The sequence below is a fragment of the Carettochelys insculpta genome, chromosome 3 (assembly GCF_033958435.1).
Source record: "Carettochelys insculpta isolate YL-2023 chromosome 3, ASM3395843v1, whole genome shotgun sequence".
In the NCBI taxonomy this organism is placed as follows: Eukaryota; Metazoa; Chordata; order Testudines; family Carettochelyidae; genus Carettochelys; species Carettochelys insculpta.
The window spans coordinates 206,715,172-206,719,923 of record NC_134139.1 but is presented as its reverse complement, the minus strand read 5'-3'; the positions used below and the strand labels follow the sequence as shown (position 1 = coordinate 206,719,923).

Here is a 4,752-nt window from a genome sequence, read left to right as displayed (position 1 = left end):
TGGATTCTCCATCGCTGACTCTGTTAGCCTATAAGGTGTCACAGGACTCCTTGTTGTTTTTGCGGATACAAACTAACTTGGCTTCCCCTCTGATATTTCTCTCCATCACTGGCAATTTGTAAGTCAGGGTTGGATCTTTCTTTTAAAGTTGTGCTCTAGTTCAGACAGGAGTTATTTCAGGGTAGGTTAGACTAGCTGTTCAGAGTTGTCCCTTCTAGTTCAGGTTTAGGAATCTATGAATCTCTAAGTCCAGGGAAAAAATAATTACTCTGATCGTTCTGATAAGCCAGCTGGAGAACAGCAATATGTTCTGTGCCTCGGAGAAGCCAAGGAGTGATTCCCTAGTTCTAAACTCTGTTGCAGCTAATCAGAATGGAGATATTTACATATGCAATCTGATTGGCTAATAATATTCCAGGTGGTAGCTAGGCAGGTAGGTAGCTAGGTAAGCAAACAATGGATGGGTGGGGGGTAGCTAGGTAGCTAGGTAAGCAAACAATGGATGGTGGGGGGCGGGAAATACCAGAACTGTCACATGACTGCTTTCAGCCAATCACCAGGCAGAATTTTATTTTTCTTTGTCATAAGGTTCCAAACAAGTGGTTGGCAGGGGCTTTGTGGGCACACCAGGGCGCGAGGGCAGTGCCGTGCTGTAGACTCCAGGTAATTCGATGGATCTATGTCCTTGCCCCCCTAGTGCCGTGAGTATTGCTGGAAAACTCCTCCTGAATTCAAGGGCCCTTTCCCTTCCTCTCTTCCAGAACCAACGTCCTCTCTCTCTTGTTTCTCTTCTGTGCAGCGCGCTGGAGGTAGCCGTTGACAGCAGCTGGGAGCAGATTGGTTGTTGCCCAATGAGCCTTTGGTTTGGAGGGTGTTGAGCTGTAAGTACCAGGTAACTCCAGCTCAGTTCATTTCATTCATTTGTAGCTGCTTCCTCCACCAGCGCAGTTTCAAAGCGCTCACTGATGCGCTAAGAACTCCTGCTCCCAGGAGCCCACAACCAGCCTGGGGACTGAAGAGGCGAAGGTGGCAGGGAGCAGGGGAGGCCTGTGGGTGGGAGCAGAGGGGAACACTGCGAGACGACAAGTCAGGTACGTGAACGTCCAGGTGGTGCTGTGGGTTGAAGGTGGCCTATGAAAACCGGAAACATGGTGCCACTAGATGATGGCCACTGTTGGTGGAGACAAGTGAGATTTAAATTGGATGATTATATTTAGCACCTAAGACCCCAAGCCATGGAGCAGGACACCCCTGGGGCTCGTTAGCAGGTTTCCCCACATCCTGGTCTTTATGTGACTAATTGCGGCAACGTGAGTGAGATCTGTGTTCGTCTGGCAAAGAACCTCATGCGCTACCCATCCGCCCTCCTATTTGTCTAGCTGTCCCCATCCACACCCATCTCTCTCCCTGTTCTATGCTGTTCCTGCGGACGTGGTCTCTGAGGGCCAATTTTGTCTTTACATCTCCTCAGTCCAGTGTCCAGCTGACCCCAAACCATGAGGATTCTCTTCTTGCTGCTTATTGTTCTCTTTGGGACCTGCCTAGCCACTGCAGGTAAGATGTAACTAATGCTGCTAAGCCAAAGCAGTTGCATTGTTTTCCAATTGTTTTAATTTCAGGCATGGTGGTGGGAAGAGGGTTAGATTTTCAGGAGGTTTGGCCCCCTGAAGCCCATTTGATTTTCACTTTGAATTTCAGGTTCCAATGGAGAATTAAAGTGAACCACAGCGAAAACTTAGGGGGTAAAGTATCAGAGAGGTAGCCGAGTTAGTCTGTATTTTCAAAAACAACAAGAAGTCCTTTAATGCCTTATAGACTAACAGATATTTTGGAGCATAAGCTTTCGTGGGCAAAGACCTGCTTTGTCAGGTGCATGCATCTGATGAAGCGGGTCTTTGCCCACGAAAGCTGATGCTCCAAAATATGTTAGTCTATAAGGTGCCACAGGACTTCTTGTTGTTTTTGAGGGTAAAGTCACTGAAGTCAACTACAAATTACCTTTGACTTCATAGAATCATAGAATCCTAGGTTGGGAGGGGACCTCAGGAGGTCATCTAGTCCAGCCCCCTGCTTCAAGCAGGATTAACCCCAGCTAAGTCATCCCAGCCAGGACCTTGTCAAGCCCGGACTTAAAAACCTCTAGGGATGGAGAATCCACCACTTCTCTAGGCAATGCATTCCAGTGCTTCACCTCCCTCCTGGAGGGTGCTCCACCATCCAATGGAGCCAGGATCCACCCTCAGTGCTCAGTCTGTTTTGGGGTAATAATTGCTCAGCATGACATGGTTTCAGCTCAGAGTCACAATTTCCTCCTGAAAGCTTTGGAGAGGGAGGCAGGGGGAGAATCCCCTTGAAATTCAACCCCCGGCTCACCCAGAAACAAGGATGGTCTGTTCAATTGTCGAGTCCAGATTAGGATCTGAGCTTCCCACAAACAAAGCAAAGTATTAAGGCATAGGTGCAGTGCTGATGTGTTCAGCGCCCAAGGTCCTCCAGCAGTGTTCAGAATAATGCCCCTATCTCCTGACTCGTCACCTCCTGCTCTTCCCAGGGCATCTTGCCTCTCGTTTAAGTCTCTCCTATAAGTTCTGATGCTTGTGATGAACTATCTGATTTGTGGTCAGTTCCTCAGCCACTTGAAGTCGATGGGAAGAGATCAGTGGGCACCGAATTGGACTTTGAGTCCTTCTAGCTCATGTCAGTTTTAACTTTTCCACCATTTCCTCTTGGCCTTTGACCACACGTCACAACTGATATTGTCCTGCATTTGCAACTACCAACACAGCTCTCCTCTTTGCACAGCAGATGGCCAGCGGGTGACTCGATACCTCAACCACTGCCTGCAGAGAGGTGGGACGTGCCGATACGATGACTGCGATGATGGCGAAGTGCAGATTGGGACCTGCTACCATCATACCATGTTATGCTGCCGAGATTAGAAGGAGATGCTGAGCTGATGGAATCCCATTTCAAGATGGAAACCTCTGCTCTTGTTTAATTAAACATAAACTCTTCTATCCCATTTTCTTCATAATAATAATAATAATAACAATAATAAATAGCATCAACAATAATAATAGTCATTAACCAATATTGCATTCCTACAAGGACCTGTATGTTTCCCTCTTATTCTTACCCATGGAGATCATGGATGTCATTCTGGGCATGTCGTGTAGGCGCAGACCTACCCACAAGGGAGGGGCAAAGAGGGAAGTCTACCAGCCATTCTAAAGGGCCCAGGGCCCTGGCTGTTGCTGGAGTACCAGTGGGGATGGCAGATGGAGCAGCTCCATCTAGCTCTGAGGGCCTTCGGGTAAACCAGTGCTGCAGCCCTAAGGGCTGGCTGACCCATCCCTGCCCTTTCTGCCTTGCCCCTTCCTGGAGCATGGAGCTTCCCCCCCAGCCACACACACGTTGTCCAGGGCCCAACGATCCTGGCAGCTGCCCTGTGTAGGTAGAAATACATTTGACCGCCACATTGTAGACTCATTTTGCTAAGAGAGCAGGGTAAAGAGGTCAGTGTAAATGAGATCCAGGCCCCAAGGTTTAAGCCACCTCTTCTACCCTACACATGTTCCTGGCCCCTGGGCTATGACCTCAGAGCTCCTCACAGGGCAGGGTGTGTTTATTTGCACCACGCCCCTTTTTTAGCATGAACAAACCTGTATACCCCTTTTATGTGTGGAGAGCTGAGGCCCAGGAAGGCCAGCGATTGGCTGCCCTGGGAGATGCATTTGTCCTGATGCAGCCATACCCGAGCCAATGCTGTGAATGCTACCTTGACTATCAATAGCAATGAAAGCGAAGGCACATGGTCTCACCTTTCAGGTGCACACCCATGCCGTGTCTACACGTGCATGATACTTTGAAGTAGTGGCACTAACTTCGAAATAGCGCCCGTCACGGTTACACGTGTCGGGCGCTATTTCGAAGTTAACTTCGATGTTAGGCGGCAAGATGTCGAAGTCGCTAACCCCATGAGGGGATGGGAATAGCGCCCTACTTCGACGTTCAACGTCGAAGTAGGGACCGTGTAGTCATTGCACATCCCGCAACTTCGAAATAGTGGGGTCCGCCATGGCGGCCATCAGCTGAGGGGTTGAGAGATGCTCTCTCTCCAGCCCCTGCGGGGCTCTATGGTCACCGTGGGCAGCAGCCCTTAGCCCAGGGCTTCTGGCTGCTGCTGCGGCAGCTGGGGATCCATGCTGCATGCACAGGGTCTGCAACCAGTTGTCGGCTCTGTGTATCTTGTGTTGTTTAGTGCAACTGTGTCTGGGAGGGGCCCTTTAAGGGAGCGGCTTGCTGTTGAGTCCGCCCTGTGACCCTGTCTGCAGCTGTGCCTGGCACCCTTATTTCGATGTGTGCTACTTTGGCGTGTAGACATTCCCTCGCAGCGCCTATTTCGATGTGGTGCCGCGCAACGTCGAAGTTGAACATCGACGTTGCCAGCCCTGGAGGACGTGTAGATGTTACTCATCGAAATAGCCTATTTCGATGTTGGCTTCACGTGTAGACGTAGCCCCAGGCTCCTGGGGAGTTGTATTCTGTGGCTAGCCCATGCTACTGCAGTTTCATTGCTGTTGGTACCCAAGCTGGTATGTCTACGCATGCTCCAGTCATAAAGTCAACATTCCCTGAGTGACACAGAAAGTCTGGGGTAGAGCAGGGACTCATACACCGGCCTTTGCTGTCCCCACTTAGCGCCCTTGTCAGCGGACAAGTCTTCCTCAGCCTAGCAAATGCACACAAGCA

The 4,752-nt window shown here is 50.0% G+C and overlaps 1 long non-coding RNA gene across 1 annotated transcript; it reads left to right on the top strand.

Moving 5' to 3' along the window:
* Positions 1-617: 617 nt before the first annotated feature.
* LOC142010649 (uncharacterized) lies at positions 618-2,939 on the top strand. Its single transcript, XR_012644859.1, has 4 exons — positions 618-663; positions 800-892; positions 1,472-1,554; positions 2,806-2,939. It is a non-coding gene; the product is annotated as an uncharacterized LOC142010649 (long non-coding RNA).
* Positions 2,940-4,752: the final 1,813 nt, after the last annotated feature.